This window comes from Mercenaria mercenaria, chromosome 11, assembly GCF_021730395.1.
Source record: "Mercenaria mercenaria strain notata chromosome 11, MADL_Memer_1, whole genome shotgun sequence".
Taxonomy (NCBI): Eukaryota; Metazoa; Mollusca; class Bivalvia; order Venerida; family Veneridae; genus Mercenaria; species Mercenaria mercenaria.
This window is the reverse complement of record NC_069371.1, coordinates 1,987,582-2,006,202: the sequence shown is the minus strand read 5'-3', so window position 1 is coordinate 2,006,202 and position 18,621 is coordinate 1,987,582. Positions and strand designations below refer to the sequence as shown.

The window sequence follows — 18,621 nt, the reverse complement described above, 5'->3', positions numbered from 1 at the left end:
ACACTGTGCATGTGGTCCAAATTCGAAAGCTGTAGCTTGGGAAATGTGAAAGTAGGTCACTAGATCAATTTCAAGGACAAAGTTCTTTGTACACAAAACTATGCATGTGCATCAAGTTTGAAGGCTGTAGTTTGAGAAATCTGAAAGTAGGTCACTACGTCAATCTAAAGGTCAAAGTTTATTTTGGTACACAAAACTATGCAAGTGGTCCAAATTTGAAGGCTGTAGCTTGAGAAATGTGAAAGTAGGTCACTAGGTGGTCCAAATTTGAATGCTGTAGCTTGAAAAATGTGAAAGTAGGTCACTAGGTCAAAATCAAGGTCAAATTTCATTTCGGAACACGAAACTATGCATGTGGTCCAAATTTGAAGCCTGTACCTTCAAAAATGTGAAAGTAGGTCACTAGGTCAATGTCAAGTTCAAAGTTTTTTTCGGTGCACAAAACTATGCATGTGGTCCAAATTTGAAGGCTGTAGCTACAGAAATGTGAAAGTACGTCACTAGGTCAAAATCAAGGTCAACTATGTCAAGGTTCATCTTGCCACTCAAAAATATACATGTGGTCCAAATTTGAATGTTACTGATTTATTTACAGTATTATATAAGTACTGATTAATCACACTGTCAATGTTGTAAGCTGCAGCAAATTTCCCTCTCTTTTTCTCAAAAATGGACGCCTTGCAATCTTTATTTTAGTTTCAAGAAGGATTTGTTTCATTGTTAGATGTAGATAGCAGCACAGTTTATATAGTCAAGTTTGGATGCAAACTGCCCTATGATGCAACCATTTGCAAAACTTAAGTACAAGAGGTTGGCAGTGGTAGTTGCATTTTCATCTGTAAGTTTTGGTAAACACCAAGAAGACCAAGAAGAAGATCTGTAAGTTTTAACAAATGTTTAGGCAGGTCAAGTTTAAAGATAAAAAAATTTAATGACACAAGGAATTTAGCTAAGTTAATTTTGATGTGGCGGAGCAAACTATTATCAATAAACAGTAACAATAAAGGTAACTGTGGGTTTACAGCCAGTCCAAATCGGTTGAAAATTGTGCCGATTTAATCTGAACATTTCTGGTATTTGCCGAACATTTCTGAATTGATGCCCTTAGTTTTCTGAATATCTCAGAAAATACTGGCTGAATATTTCTGAACTTTTGGCTTTATCAAATTGTATACAGGAGCTTTTCATCAGTGTGGGTGTCCCCATCAACAAATCTTTGCAAGAAAGGTTTCTCCAAAACTGCTTGGTCAAATGTTTTCAAACTTCACACACATATTCGGCATCCTGAGATGACCTTACGCTATGGTCAAGTTACATATTGTGAAACACCATTCGCTCAAATTTTATAGTATTGTGAAAAAAAATGCATGTATAGCGTACTGATATTGCATTAGACAGTGCATGCCAGTGCTTTGTCCAACTTTATCACATATTTTTACTTTTTGACAGGTCTTGCAGCTGCGTATCGCCCAGTTTGCACATTATTACTGTGAATGCAATGACCCTCATAACTTGGCATATTATATTTTGCTCTCATACTTTTTGTTTTCTTCAGAAACATGTCTGAATTCATTCTCAAAACATGTTCTGAATTTGTCTGAACAGAAATCTGAATAAATACTGAATGAAGTCTGAATACGTACTGAAGTGGGCCAATTTCAAACATTATTCAGACTTTTTGTTTTCAGAAATATTAAGATGTTTTCAGCAATTCTTCAGAAATATGTCTGAATCGATTCTGAAAATGTATCCTGAATTTGGCTGAACAGAAATCTGAACAAATACTGAATGAAGTCTGAATACATACTGAAGTGGGCCAATTTTAAACATTATTCAGACAATTTTTTCAGACAATATTCATATGTTTTCAGCCATTCAGACAGCAGTTCAGACAATATTCAGAAGATAAATTTCATGAGGGTAGTTTTTGAAAAAAATAAAAAATTCTGACCAATTATTATTAAAATTGGAGCAAAAACCTAGAGTATAAACAAGTATTTTCTTTGATTTGACCTAGTTTTTGAACCCAGATGACCCATATTCGAACCTGACCTAGATTTCATCAAGACTATCATTCTGACAAAATTTCATGAAGATCAGTTGAAAAATACAGCCTCTATCACATACATGAGGTTTTTCTTTGATTTAACCTAGTGACCTACTTTTTGACCCTAGATGACCCATTTTCAAATTCTACCTAGATTTCATCAAGGCAATCATTCTGACTTATTTTCAGGAAGATCAACTGAAAAATACAGCCTCTATCGCATACACAAGGTTTTCCTTTGATTTTACATAGTGACCTACTTTTTGACCCCAGATGACCCATATTCAAACTCAACCTAGATTTCATCAAGGCAATCATCCTGACCAAATTTCATGAAGATCAATTGAAAAAACAGTCTCTATCGCATACACAAGGTTTTCCTTTGATTTGACCTAGTGACCTAGTTTTTGACCCTAGATGACCCATTTTCGAACTCGACCTAGATTTCATCAAGGTTATTATTCTGACCAAAATTCATGAAGATAAATTGAAAAATACAGCCTCTATTGCATACACAAGGTTTTTCTTTGATTTGACCTAGTGACCTAGTTTTTGACCCCAGATGACCCATATGTGGAAAGAAATTGTTATCAACTAATGCATGAGAGCATAGACTTAACAAGAGCTGTCAATAAGACAGCATGCTCGACTTTTCTCAGTGCTTGACTCTGAATTAGAGCTTAGCCAGTAAAAAAAAATCTAAGTTAAAAAGGGACATAACTCTGTCAAAATTCAAATCACGAGTTATGGGAATTGTGTCTCCTGGTGTAGACTTTGATAGTAAATAACTATATTGAGTTTCAAGTCAAAAGCTTTAACAGAAACAGAGATATTTGACTTTTAACAAAAATTTCTAAGTTAAAAAGGAGCATAATTTTATCAAAATTCAAATCAGAGTTATGGGAATTGGGTCTCTTGGTGCAGACTTTGATTGTATATAACTATTTTGAGTTTCAAGTCAAACACTTTAACAGTAACAGAGATATTTGACTTTTAACCAAAATTCTAAGTTATAAAGGGGCATAATTCTGTCAAAATTCAAATCAGAGTTATGGGAATTGTGTCTCTTGGTGCAGACTTTGATTGTATATGACTATTTTGAGTTTCAAGTCAAAAGCTTAAATAGTAACAGAGATATTTGACTTTATCAAATTTTTTAAAAACAAGAGCTGTCACTAATGGTAACAAATGCCCCCCCATTGACCTTTGACCTGGTGACCTTGACCTTTGACCCCAAAGTTAATAGGGGTCGTGTACTCAATAAGTACTATTAGCATGTGAAGTTTGAAGGTCCTGGGTGCAGTGGTTCGCGAGTAAAGTGCCTTCATACAAAAAGTTAATGTTGGCCCCTGTAACCTTGACCTTTGACCCCAAAGTCAGTAGGGGTCGTATACTCAATGAGTACTATCAGCATGTGAAGTTTGAAGGTCCTGGGTGCAGTGGTTCGCGAGTAAAGTGCCTTCATGCAAAAGGTTAACGTTGGCCCCTGAGACCTTGACCTTTGACCTGGTGACCCCAAAGACAGTAGGGGTCGTGTACTGAATGAGTACTATGAGCAAGTGAAGTTTGAAGGTCCTGGGTGCAGTGGTTCGCGAGTAAAGTGCCTTTATGCAAAAAGTTACGTTGGCCCCTGTGACCTTGACCTTTGACCTGGTGACCCCAAAGTCAGTAGGGGTCGTGTACTCAATTACTATCAGCATGTGAAGTTTGAAGGTCCTGGGTGCAGTGGTTTGCGAGTAAAGTGCCTTCATGCAAAATGTTAACGTTGTGACTAACAAACCGACAGTTGAAAACTAATATGCCTCCCTTCAGGGGCATAAAAATTCTTAAGTTAGAAAGGGGCATAATTCTGTCAAAATTCAAACCAGAGTTATGGGAATTGTTTCTTCTGGTGTAACCTTTGATGGTAAATAAGTATTTTAAGTTTCAAGTCAATAGCTTTGATAGTAACAGAGATATCTGACTTTATCAAAAACTTTAACCAAAATTCTAAGTTAAAAAGGGACATAATTCTGTCAAAATTCAAATCAGAGTTATGGGGATTGTTTCTCCTGGTGTAGACTTTGATAGTAAATAACTATTTTAAGTTTCAAGTCAATAGCTTTGATAGTAACAGAGATATTTGACTTTATCAAAAACTTTAACCAACGGCGACGCCAATGCCGACGCCGGGGCAAGTGCAATAGCTCTACTTTTCCTTCGAAAAGTCGAGCTAAAAAGGATCCCAATGCTTGCTGAAAGTTAACACTCTTTTGAAGGTGTTTTCCCAATGATTTCGTATACAGAATATAATTATGTTAAATAAACCATTATTAACCTCTGCTCGAATTTGTTGGATAATTTGTATGGATTTGCTAGAAGTCAATCTACACTTTTAACACATCACATTTAGGTTTTTGGAAACATATTTAAAACGTTCAGAGCTAAACAGTATCATGTTTTAAATGCTCGCACCTAAGATGCTAAATGAAATCAAGGATGAAAACCCACACTTACAAGCAAGAAATCACAATCTCTCTTTCAGCTTTATATATAACTATTACCTTGTAATAAATGCTATCATCTGTTTTGTTTTGTTTTGTTTTGTGTACCAGCTGATTTGTGTTACTGTCCTGTTTTGTGACCCCATTCACTCTACATCTCAAACCAAGGTTATGTGGATCTGAAGAGAATATACTGGTAGGTTACAAATCTAGGTTGCAGACCATTGTTGAAACACCAGCAGACTATTTCACTTGTTGCAAGTACAGAGTGGAATTTCTGGCTCACAGGTAACTTTAAGGCAGTAACATTTTCTTTTTCTTACATGCCACATTCAATAAAAAATAGCAAAAATAAATTCAAACATAGCACTATTTTCTTCATTTACTGGGAAATCAACATCTGTAAACCAGGAAATACACCAGGACATTTTAAAGTCAAGCAACAGTGTCAAGTTATGGTTTTGTTTTATCACCTGCACCGTAACATTATGCGTTTTACATAAAATAACATTTTACGAATCTAGAAATTTACCCTAATGAACAAAGAGAAACTATCAAGATATTTGATTTTCATCCAGTTTTACATAAAATAACTGCACGAGTCTACTTCATAAATGTAATTTGTCATTCCTGATTTACAGCAAGACTGATACCTTATACCCGGGTGTAAGATGGAGATACCCAGCAACGGTGAAAAACACTGAAAATCAGCAATCTGGTATGACAGAAAGACGATGTTTCAGCCTAAGAAGGTCTTTTAAACTAAATACAATAACATGCTCTACCTGCCATAAGAACACTGGACCAAAACTCTTTACTCTTAAAATATTTAGAAAAAAGTTTTTAATAGAGACAAAGTTATGTAACAAAGGCCAATGACTAAAGGCTGCATTCATACACTGTAACTGTTATATTCAGCTTTTTTTAAATAAGCACTTAGCAAGAAGCATTTGGCATTTATTGTTTTAGAGTTCTCAATTATTGTTTGACTATTATTATCTGACATTCACCATTTGGCATATATCAGTTGCATTAACTATTTGTCATTTTGCACTTGGTTGGCTATTAGCATGGCACATCGGCCTTCCATATAAAAATTACTTTTTGCAAACTGCTTAAATTAACTACTGTATATACAAACTGTATTTTAATTCTGTGATGTTAAAGCAGGAAAGTTAAAAAGGGCAGTAAACTTATTACAAAACTTTGTTTTTAGATTAAAGGCACATCTTATGTGTCCCCTTTTGCACACTTGTTGAAATGTCATAACTATTCATTAAACATACCTCCTAATTCATCTGGGGTAACGATGGATGGTCCAAGGGGACAGAACTCATCCATAGCCTTTCCTATAACCCAATGACCACCATTCTTCCTGGGTGTCAACTGCCAGTCCGTGCGCTCACATCACTTGCTACAGTATAACCAAACACGTACTGCATTGCATCATTCACCTGCAATTTATAAGTATTGTAAATTCTCAAGCATAAATACTTGTATTACCTTCAAAATTTATTTGTGTATACCCTCAACTTCAATTTTGAAAGGAAATGCATTAAATATTTTATGCAATATGTAAATATCTGTATTTATATTCTTCTAGTAAAAACAAAAAAAAAGAAACGTTTTCTGAGGGATTAACAGTTAGGACTTTGATTGACCATCACACCTAATTATACAACTATCGGTAACTGTTAGATGACGACAGTAATTTTAAACTAGAGCTACTTTTGAGAAAAGCGCATGTCTCCCACAACTGCCTAATCATCTAAACTCTAAGTCAGTGTTTTTATACTGTTTAGTCACAACAAATATACCTTTGAAGAGTAAAATGGCTGATTTTCAGTAATTCAAGGGCCATAATTCTGAAGTGCCTATGCCAAATTTGCTAGTTATCAAACCTGGGAGAGGAATTATGGTCATACACATTTTGTTTAAGTTTGGTGAAGATCGGAAAAAAAATGTCTGACTTGGACTTCAGCATTTTTATGAGTCTAGGTGATTCATTAGTTATTGTCAAGGGCCATAATTCCGAAGTGTCTTAACCGATTTGGCTAGTTATCGAACTTGGCCAAGGTCTTATTTGCAAACACATTTTGTTCGAGTTTGGTGAAGATCGGATACGAAATTTTGACTTAGAGTGCAGACAAGATGAATGGTTTTTGGTGCATGTTTGAGAATGAAGTCTTCAGCATTTTTATGCATCTAGGTGATTCATAAATTATTGTCAAGGGCCATAATTCCGAAGTGTCTTGGCGGATTTAGCTAGTTATCGAACTTGGCTGAGGTCTTATGGTCAAACACATTTTGTTCAAGTTTGGTGAAGATCGGATGAGAAATATTCGACTTAGAGTGCGGACAAGATGAATGGTTTTTGGTGCATGTTTGAGAATGAAGTCTTCGGCATTTTTATGCATCTAGGTGATTCATAGATTATTGTCAAGGGCCATAATTCCGAAGTGTCTTGGCCGATTTAGCTAGTTATCGAACTTGGCTGAGGTCTTATGGTCAAACACATTTTGTTCAAGTTTGGTGAAGATCGGATGAGAAATATTCAACTTAGAGTGCGGACAAGATGAATGGTTTTTGGTGCATGTTTGAGAATGAAGTCTTCAGCATTTTTATGCATCTAGGTGATTCATAAATTATTGTCAAGGGCCATAATTCCGAAGTGTCTTGGCCGATTTAGCTAGTTATCGAACTTGGCTGAGGTCTTATGGTCAAACACATTTTATTTAAGTTTGGTGAAGATCGGATGAGAAATATTCGACTTAGAGTGCGGACAAGATGAATGGTTTTTGGTGCATTTTTGAGAATGAAGTCTTCAGCATTTTTATGCATCTAGGTGATTCATAAATTATTGTCAAGGGCCATAATTCCGAAGTGTCTTGGCCGATTTAGCTAGTTATCGAACTTGGCTGAGGTCTTGTGGTCAAACACATTTTGTTAAAAGTTTGGTGAAAATCGGATGAGAAATGTTCGACTTAGAGTGCGGACAAGCTTTGTGACAAACACACACACAGACAGACAGACAGACAGACTGGAGTAAACCAATATGTCTCCCACACCACTGTGTGGTGGGAGACATAATAATTAGACCATATGCCATTGTGAACTTTGGATTATTTCGGGTGACATATCTTGAAACGACGTTGATGAAAAATGCAGATTTTTTGCGTTTTAAATTTTTGCTGGATGAATATATTCTGCTGGAAATATTTTTGCGATTCTACCGAGACCGCAGAAACGCAGAAATATTTCCCCCGTAGAAATAACCTACTATATGGTAATCAAAAATCACCTCCAATTTTATAAATACAATGTATGTAAAAGGTGCCAATTTTTAATGACACAAATAAGTCTAATGTCTCTAAAATTGGGAGATAAAAGTGATGTGAAAATTTCCCAATCTACTGGTTATGGTTTTCCGGCTATAATAAGTTTACTACATTCTGATTTAAAATTCATTATATGAATACGAACAATTCTGGAAATAAAAGCATTATTGTAACAAGCTTAAGATACAATATTACCTATGTTAATGACATAACAGAGGAGCTAATGCCTCCCTATAACAACCATACTTCCCTCCCTATTTCAACAATAGTTTCACTCCTATAACAACAGTATTTTTCTCCCTGTAACAACCGTACTTTCTTTCCTGTAACAACCAGATTTTTATACGCCCGTTTGAAAAACGGGACGTATTATGGGAACGCCCCTGGCGGGCAGGCGGGCGGGATGGCGGGCGGGCGGGCGGGCGGGCGGCGTCCACAGACTTTGTCCGGAGCATATCTTCTACATGCATGAAGGGATTTTGATGAAACTTGGCACAGTTGTTCACCAATATGAGACGGAGTGTCATGCGCAAAAACCAGGTCCCTAGGTCTAAGGTCAAGGTCACACTTAGAGGTCAAAGGTCAAATTCAAGAATGACTTTGTCCGGAGCATATCTTCTTCATGCATGGAGGGATTTTGATGAAAGTTGGCACAATTGTTCATCATCATGAGACGGAGTGTCATGCGCAAGAACCAGGTCCCTAGGTCTAAGGTGAAGGTCACACTTAGAGGTCAAAGGATACAAGAAAGAAAACTTTGTCCGGAGCATATCTTCTTCATGCATGGAGGGATTTTGATATAACTTAACACAAATGTTCACCACCACGAGGCGGAGTGTCATGCGCAAGAACCAGGTCCCTAGGTCTAAGGTCAAGGTCACACTTAGAGGTCAAAGGATACAAGAATAAAAACCTTGTCCGGAGCATTTCTTCTTCATGCATAGAGGGATTTTGATATAACTTTGCACAAATGTTCACCACTACGAGGCGGAGTGTCATGCGCAAGAACCAGGTCCCTAGGTCAAAGGTCAAGGTCACACTTAGAGGCCAAAGGTCAGATACAAGAATGACTTTGTCCGAAGCATTTCTTCTTCATGCATGGAGGGATTTTGATGTAACTTGGCACAATTATACACCATCATGAGACAAAGTGTCATGCGCAGTTCCCTTCTTTAGAATTACTTCCCTTTGTTGTTACTATAAATAGCTTATATTGTAACTTTTTCGTTACTAGTCGTAGGGAAAAATCGAGACCACTTTTCTGTAGTACAACATGCATGCTACATCCAATTATGAGGTGTATTTTGACCAATTTTTACCTGGTAAAGATTTTTGTGTGGACTTACAATTTTTTTTTTTGGATTTTTTTTTTTTTTTTTTTTTTTTTTAGATTATCTTCCCTTAGTTGTTACTATAAATAACTTATATTGTAACTTTTTTATAATTGACCGTAGGGAAAAAACAAGACCACTTTTCTGTGGTACAAAATAGATGTTACTTTCAAATTTTAGGTATATTTTAAGGTATCTCTACCTGGTAAGGAGTTTTTTTGTGGACTTAGAAAAACAAATGACTTACAATGATTACTAAACAACCACAAAATTAAAATTCCATTTGCAAATACAGGTGCTAGAGTAAAGAAATTTGCTGTGACGGGCATATATTGTGACATTCTGGCACTCTTGTTCTTCTTAAAACAACCATATTTTCCTTCCTAGAACAACCAAATTTCCATTCCTATAACAACCATATTTTCCTTCCTATAAACCTTTTTTTCATCCTAGAACAATCATACTATCCTTCCTAGAACAACCGTAACAACCACAGAGCAACCATATTTTTTCTCTTCCTATAACAACTGAATTTTCCTTCTTAAAACAACCCTATTCCCTTCCTAGACCAATTATATTTTCCTTCAGGTGACAAGCGTAATTATCTTCCTTCTAAGAACAGTAATACTCTCCTTTCTAGAACAACCATAACAATCATTCTTTCCTTCATAGAACAACCATATTACCTTTCCTATAACAACCTCACTTCTAAAACTCTCATATTTTCCTTCCTAGAACAACCATACCTTTTTCATAGAACAATCATACTTTTTTCATAGAACAACCATATTTTCCTTCCTATAGCAGCCATACATTCCTTCCTATAACAACCATTCTTTCCTTCCTGTGAGAAGTAATTCCAAGTAAATTTTTCTTCCCAGAGAAATAACCTCTGTTTAACAAACACAGTCAGTCTTCCCATGGGTGTATGCTTTAGACAGCTTTTTTTTATTTGACTTTGAAGCTGACAATTAGTAAATTACTTTTGTTTTCAGTTACCTTTACATTCTTGGCTTCCTTTCCAATGACTGTAACAATTTCCACCTCCCAGTCCAGACACTGAAAATACAAGATTACAAGAAAGGGTAGACAAGGTACTTCCTGGAACATGTTTGCATTATGTGCAGTTTATTTAGATATTAAACATGGCAATACCAGTACATACTGTGAAATCATTAAATTTCGTGGTTTTGGTCAGAATGGCAATTTCGTGGGGATATGAATTCGTGGATTACAACTTTTGAACATAAAGTGAATGGGAATTTTATTTGTTCGTTGGGATTAAATTTCGTGGATTGGCTCAACCGCGAAATCCACGAAAATTAGTCCCCCACGAATATTAATGATTCCACAGTACATGTCACTGAATATAATATAAACATCTCAGACTCCTTTAGCCTGCTGGCAGCAAGTAATTCTGCTTTTGCGACCAGTGCAGACCAAGATCAGCCTGCACATCTGTGCAGTCTGATCATGGTCTGCACTGTTTGCTATTCAGTCAGTAAATTTTCAGTGAACACCCCTTCGAATAATAAATGGTACTGCCCAAATTGAATGATGGACCAGTTCATTTTAGAAATTTAGCAGGCTAAAGGTTAAGCAATAGTAACTGTTACTGCTATACCATAATTTATAATCCATTCATTGAACTCAAAATGGATATATTTAGCTAGGTTTTTGTAAAAGAAACAAATCCTGAAAGTGCTTACAAGAGGTAATAAAATATTTAGGAAAAGAAGACTTCTAAGCCATGAGACATCTTTGCATATTCTACAATCCAAGGGAATTATTAATACCAATAAATATTATTAAAATGGATGATTTATTTATTTTGTTGGGTTTAACATTGCACTGACACAGTTATAGGTCATATGGCGACTTTCCTGCTTTTATGGTGGAAGAAGACACAAGCTCCTCTTGTGCATTATTTCATCACAAGCGTGCACCTGGGTAGAACCACCAACCTTCTGTAACAGTAAGCCAGCTGGATGGCATCCTCACATGAAGAATTCAATGCCTCGAGTGAGGCTCAAACCCACATCGATGAGGGACATGTGATTTGAAGTTAGCAATCTTAAGCACTCAGCCACAGAGGCCCCTATTTAAATGGATGAAGCATGTAAATAACTAATGCACTGCATTGTAGCTCTCACTTTGTTGATGTAGCTAGACTGGGTTTTGTACAACAATAGCTAGGTATTGCAAGGTATTTTCTGATGATAAAGCATGTAGTCTGTAAACTGCCAAAACCCAACAGCAACTGTCAGAGCCAGTCTGCAGACAAGGGGTTGCATTATCAAGACTAGTATTTGTACAAATACATGTGGTAAATCCCTGTACATAACAGTAAAATTAGGCAAGTTGCATGCTTCAGGTTAATCTCTGTTTTAAACATCAGACTTGTTCTACACATAGTTTGATTGTGTAGCCTAAAGGATGAATGTGTTTTTCTAGTTTTTAAATGTCAGATACTTGAAATAAAGAATGATCTTACATGTACATGCACCAGAACAAGCATGAAATTACAACCTCTGTTCGATCTCTCAAATAAAACTACAATTGTAGCAGTTACGCACAATGTCCAGTTATAACAAGAGGACAATGATGGTCCTGAATCGCTCACCTCTTCCCACATGACCCAGTTTTGAGTATGACGTTGTTTTTTCTATTATTTAACATAGTGACCTAGTTTTTGAGCTCATGTGACCCAGTTTTGAACTTGACCTAGATATTATCAAGATAAAAATTCTGACCAATTTTCATGAAGATCCATTGAAAAATATGGTCTCTAGAGAGGTCACAAGGTTTTTCTATTATTTGACCTATTGACCTAGTTTTCAAAGGTACGTGACCCTGTTTTGAACTTTATCTAGATATCATCAAGGTGAACATTCTCACTAATTTTCATGAAGATCTCATGAAAAATATGGCCTCTGGAGAGGTCACAAGGTTTTTCTATTTTTATACTTACTGGCCTAGTTTTTGACCGCACGTGACCCAGTTTCGAAACTGACTTAGATATCATCAAGGTGAACATTCAGATCAATTTTCATGAAGATCCATTGAAAAATATGGCCTCTAGAGAGGTCAAAAGATTTTTCTAATTTTAGACCTACTGACCTAGTTTTTGACCGCAGTTGACCCAGTTTCAAACCTGATCTAGATATCATCAAGATGAACATTCAGACCAAATTTCATACAGATCCCATGAAAAGTATGGCCTCTAGAGAGGTCACAAGGTTTTTTTATTATTTGACCTACTGACCTAGTTTTTTAAACCATGTGACCCAGTTTCAAATCTGACCTAGATATCATTAAGGTGAACATTCTGACCAATTTTCATGAAGATCCATTCAAGGGTATGGCCTCTAGAGAGGTCACAAGGTTTTTCTATTTCAAGACCTACTGACCTAGTTTTTGATCGCAGTTGACCCAGTTTCAAACTTGACCTAGATATCATCAAGATAAACATTCAAACCAAGTTTCATACAGATCCCATGAAAAATATGGCCTTTAGAGAGGTCACAAGGTTTTTCTATTATTTGACCTACTGACCTAGTTTTTGATGGCACGTGACCCACTTTAGAACTTGACCTAGATATCATCAAGATGAACATTCAGACCAACTTTCATACAGATCCCATGAAAAATATGGCCTCTAGAGAGGTCATAATGTTTTTCTATTATTTGACCTACTGACCTAGTTTTTGACGGCACGTGACCCACTTTCGAACTTGACCTAGATATCATCAAGGTGAATATTCTGACCAATTTTCATGAAGATCTCATGAAATATATGGCCTCTAGAGAGGTCACAAGGTTTTTCTATTTTTAGACCTACTGACCTAGTTTTTGACCGCACGTGACCCAGTTTCCAACTTAACCTAGATATCATCAAGATGAACATTCAGACCAACTTTCATACAGATCCCATGAAAAATATGGCCTTTAGAGAGGTCACAAGGTTTTTCTATTATTTGACCTACTGACCTAGTTTTTGAAGGCACGTGACCCAGTTTCGAACTTGACCTAGACATCATCAAGGTGAACGTTCTGACCAATTTTCATGAAGATCTTGTGAAATATATGGCCTCTAGAGAGGTCACAAGGTTTTTCTATTTTTAGACCTACTGACCTAGTTTTTATCGGCACGTGACCCAGTTTCGAACTTGACCTAGATATCATCAAGGTGAACATTCTGACCAACTTTCATAAAGATCCCATGAAAAATGTGGCCTCTAGAGTGGTCACAAGCAAAAGTTTACGGACTGACGCACACACGCAGCACGCACGGACGACGGACACCGCGCGATCACAAAAGCTCACCTTGTCACTTTGTGACAGGTGAGCTAAAAATGTTTTATGTTCATATTAATACAAAGAAAAAGGGGCACAATAATCAAGCTTCAGACTTAGCTTTACCTCTGTCTCTTTAGGATATGTTAAGTTATCATTTGGTCCAATTATACAACTTGGGAACTTGTTGAAGATCACAGGTTCTATTGGAACTGGAGCATTCTGTTCCTCACAATGGTCTATGTAATTCATTCCAATACATAAAACTTTGTCACATGATGTTATAGGAGCTAGTAACTTCACACCATCTCTCTTCACAATGCAGTGAGTCCTCGCAGATAGACTGCAAAAAAGATAATTTACAAATTCATTAATGTAAGATATCTTAACAACTTTAAAGCATTTTGAATATATATGGCCAAAAATGTGCACATTTGTCTAAACATATCCATTTTTGTAACTCTCTATATACCTTCCTTCAGTAACATGAAATACAGAAATATTTTCAGATCAAAGCCTAGCTATAGCTACTTCACTTATTTTCCATATTTAGTGCAAGTACACTGCAAAACTTGAAACAAGAAGTTGAAGAAATTTAACTGAAAGGAAAAAAAAATCTTACAAGGTACAGATATGTCAAAATACACCTAAAAATTGGAGGTAACATCCATGTTGTACCACAGAAAAGTGGTCTCAGTTTTTCCCTACAATAATAAAAAAGTTACTAAATAAGCTATTTATAGTAACATAAAAGGGAAGTAATTAAAAAAAATAATTTGTAAGTGAACAAAAGAAGGATCTGCCAAATAAAAACAAGAGCACTGCAATGCAACGCAAATGCAGAGCAATATACACACAAAACAAAGTCATATGACCTTTGACCTTTACCTTGAAGTGAGCCATTCAAAACATGTGCTCTGCATGTCATTTCAGTAAGGTGAACATTTGTGTCAGGTTTCTTTAAAATCCTTCAAGGGGTTCAAGAGTTACAGAGTGGAAGAGAAATTGCAAACCAACAGACAGACAGACGGACACTGAGGTGATTACATAATACATCCCTTCGGGCATATAAAAAGGAATCGAGATCTTATGGTGATACAAGTTGTCTGCAAGTTTGGTTAAAATCAAATTATAAATGAAGCTGCTATTGTTCAAACAAGGTCAAAATAGCTAATTTTGGCCCTTTCAGGGGCCATAACTCTGGAACCCATTATGGAATCTGGCTGGTTCAAGAAAGGAAACGAGATCTTATAGTGACACAAGTTTCGTGCAAGTTTGATTAAATTCAAATCATAAATGAAGCTGCTATTGTGCAGACAAGGTCAAAATAGCTAATTCTTGCCCTTTCAGGGGCCATCACTCTGGAACCCATAACGGAATCTGGCCAGGTCAAGAAAGGAACCAAGATCTTATGGTGATACAAGTTTAGTACAAGTTTGGTTAAAATAATATCATAAATGAAGCTGCTATTGTGCAGACAAGGTCAAAATAGCTAATTCTGGTCCTTTCAGTGGCCATAACTCTGGAACCCATAATGGGATCTGGCCAGTTCAAGAAAGGAACCAAGATCTTATGGTGATACAAGTTGTGTGCAAGTTTGGTTAAAACAAGAGCTTGTAGAACACGAAATGCCCCCCTTGATGCACTCAGTAACTGCACGAGGAACAGAAATTATTTGGTCACTGTATACAAAAGTTCTATTGTTCTGGGTCAATGTGACCATGACCTTTGACCTACTGACCTAAAAATCATAAGGGGTCATCTGCTTCTCATTATTAACCTCCCTATCAACTTTCACGATCCTATGCCCAGGCGTTCTCAAGTTATCGTCAGGGAACGATTTAATTGTTCTGGGTCACTGTGACCTTGACCTCTGATCTCAAAATCAAAAGGGGTCATCTGCTGGTCATGACCAACCTCCTTATCAATTTTCATGATCCTAGGCCCAAGCGTTCTGTTTAACTGTTCCGGGTCACTGTGACCTTGACCTTTGACCTACTGACCTCAAAATCAATAGAGGTCATCTGCTGATCATGATCAAGTTCCCTATTAAGTTTTGTGATCCTAGGCCCAAGCACTCTCAAGTTACCAACAAGCAACAGTTTAACTGTTCCGGGTCACTGTGACCTTGACCTTTGACCTACTGACCTTGTAATCAATAGGGGTAATCTGCTGCTCATGACTAACCTCCCTATCAACTTTCATGATCCTAGGCCCAAACGTTCTTGAGTTATCATCTGGAAACCATTTATCTGTTCCGGGTCACTGTGACCTTGACCTTTGACCTACTGGACTCAAAATCAATAGCGGTCATCTGCTGGTTATGACCAACATCCCTATCAACTTTCATGATCCAAGGCCCAAGCGTTCTTGAGTTATCATCCGGAAACGGATTGGTCTACATACAGACTGATCGACATCTGCAAAACAATATACCCCTCCTTCTTCGGAGGGGGGCATAACAGAATTATAAATGAAACCACTATCGTGCAGACAAGAAACTGTTGATGCACAAAAATAGCAAATTCTGGCCCTTTAAGGGGCAATAACTCTAGAACCCATATTGGGATCTGGCCAGTTTTCGAAAGGAACCAAGATAGCATGCCAACTCCAGTTTTGTACAAGTTTGATAAAAATTGCTTGCAAAATGTTGTCTCTATCATGTTCACAAAAAAATTGTGGACAACGAGCGGACGAGGGACGAAGGGCAATCACAAATGCTCACTCTGTCACTACGTCACAGGTGAGCTAAAAACAAGTCATGTACCCCATTTGAATAAATTTTGGAGAAGAATTACACAGATGATACTAGCCAAGTTTCAAGAAGATCTACCTATCAGTTCAAAATAAAATGTCTCTTAACAAGAGGGCCCTAAAGACCATGCATCACTAACCTGACCTGGTTCTTATCCAAGATTACCAAACATCTAATTTGAGACAAGATTTCACCGAGACAAACATTTTGACCACATTTTATTATGTAAATCAGGTAGATCATTAACCAAGTTTCTCTATGATTTGACCATGTGACATACTTTCTGACCTCAGGTATCCCACTTCTGACACTGAAATAGATTTCTTACAGTTAAACTTATGACAAGTTGAAAAAGTGCCTTCAGAAGTGTTAAAAAGTTTTTCTATGATTTGACCTAATGACCCAGTTATAAATTTACCCTACAATTTAAACAGAAAAATTCTTTTCAAAGATCAGTTAGTGATCTTAACAAGGTAGCTCTATGATTTGACCCAGTGACACAGATTTTATGTAACACATGATTTCATGTAAACCAGTTTTGAAATTAATCCACAGAGACAAACATTCTGTCAAAACTTCTGGAAGATCATACAGAAAAGTAGAAGGTGTTTTTGTCACAAACACATTATGCCTCCCACTTATGTATTCTAAGGATGCAAGTGGGACATGTTTGTTGGTATGCAGGACGGAAGTCAAAACATCAGCTGCAGTTGGTTTTAATGCCATCAGTTTTACCTGGAAAAGATTTTTCTATCTTTAGCTCTGCCAGCCATTTTTGCAGCACAACGGAATGTGCCAAAGATATGCACTAGGCTTGGTACTGACCACTCCTGTGAAGTTTCGTCAAAATCTGTCCAGCAGTTTGTTCTGTGAAAGCCGGAAAAGATTTCTCTATTTTTAGCTCTGGTGGTCATTTTGTGCAGCAAAGCAGAAGGTACCAGCGATATTAACAACTGGGGTTGGTACTGATCACTCCTGAAAAGTTTCATCAAAATCTAGCCAGCAGTTGACCTGTGAAAACTGGACAAGATTTTTCTATCTTTAGCTCTGGTGGCCATTTTGTGCAGCAAAGCGGAACGTGTCAGGGGTATGCACTAGGCTTAGTACTGATCACTCCTGTGAAGTTTTGCCAAAATCTGGCCAGCATTTTGACCTGTGATAGCTGGACAAGGTTTTTCTATTTTCAGCTCTGGTGAGCAGCGAAGCGGAACGTACCTTCAATATGCACAACTAGGCTTGGTACTGATCAAGTTTTGTTGGAATCCAGCTAGCAGTTAGACCTGTGAAAGCCAGACAAGCCTAATGTAGATGGACGGATGGCAAATGTAAAAACAATATGTCTCCAACACCTATAATGAAATAATGAGAGAATTAACAAGTTTTTTGATAACTTTATCTAATGGCTTAGTTTTTGACTTCTGGTATTCCAGTTTTAAACTTGTAGTAGATTTAATAGGAACAAGGCAGTCTGAAAGACAACTTTATCCCCTGCTGCTGTTATGGATAGTGAAAAGGTTGATGGTATTGAGTGGAAGCATTGATGTTGTTAATTATATTTTATAGTCCATGTATGTCAACATCAATGAATTTGAAAAGTCTTCAAAGAGTTTAGGAGATACAGAGAAGACACAAAATCGAAGGCTCAAACCTTTGACCTCTAGCTGTGACCTTGACCTTGAACCAACATGGCTGACTCATGAGTTCTGCACATCATCTTGACGAGGTGATCATTTGACCTAAGCAACATGAAAATCCTTCAAGGGGTTTAGGAAATACAGAGCAGACACAAAATGTTATGGACAGAGAGAAGGACGGAAGATGGAAGGACAGATGGAGACCATTCCTATAATGAAACACCACTTGTGGCAGGGGATTAACAAACATTCTGACAAAGTTTCAAAAAGATAAATCCTATTGATTAACTTATTGATCTAGATCTTAGATACAAACTCTTCTCTCATTTCATTGAGGGTAATATTCTGAACAAGTTTCATTGAAATTGGGCTAAAATTGTAAACTCCAAATATCAAAGTATTGAAAACACAGTGTCATGGCAATGGACATAGCATGTCAACAGCTCATCTTGAGCATGTTCAGGTTAGCTATAAAATACTTCTACTTTAAGCACTAATGTACCCTTTAATTAAATGGGTTAAGTGCCCCCATTTGATGAATTAATAAAATGCTACACATTGTATCCAACTGTAAAATTTTGTGACAGACTGACTGATAACACCAAATCAATATGTCTTACCACTGTATGTGTAAGACACAACTACCTTACACACCAAACACTTCTAAAACCAGGAAGTACATGGCTTAATCTAGCTTCTCCTTTCATTACAAATATATGAAGCCAGCAACAAAAACA

The 18,621-nt window shown here is 36.9% G+C and overlaps 1 pseudogene; it reads right to left on the bottom strand.

The window, feature by feature from the left end:
• LOC123532213 (fumarylacetoacetate hydrolase domain-containing protein 2-like) overlaps positions 1 to 17,023 on the bottom strand; it is a 29,511-nt pseudogene extending 12,488 nt beyond the window's left edge.
• Between the last annotated feature and the right edge of the window lie 1,598 nt (positions 17,024 to 18,621).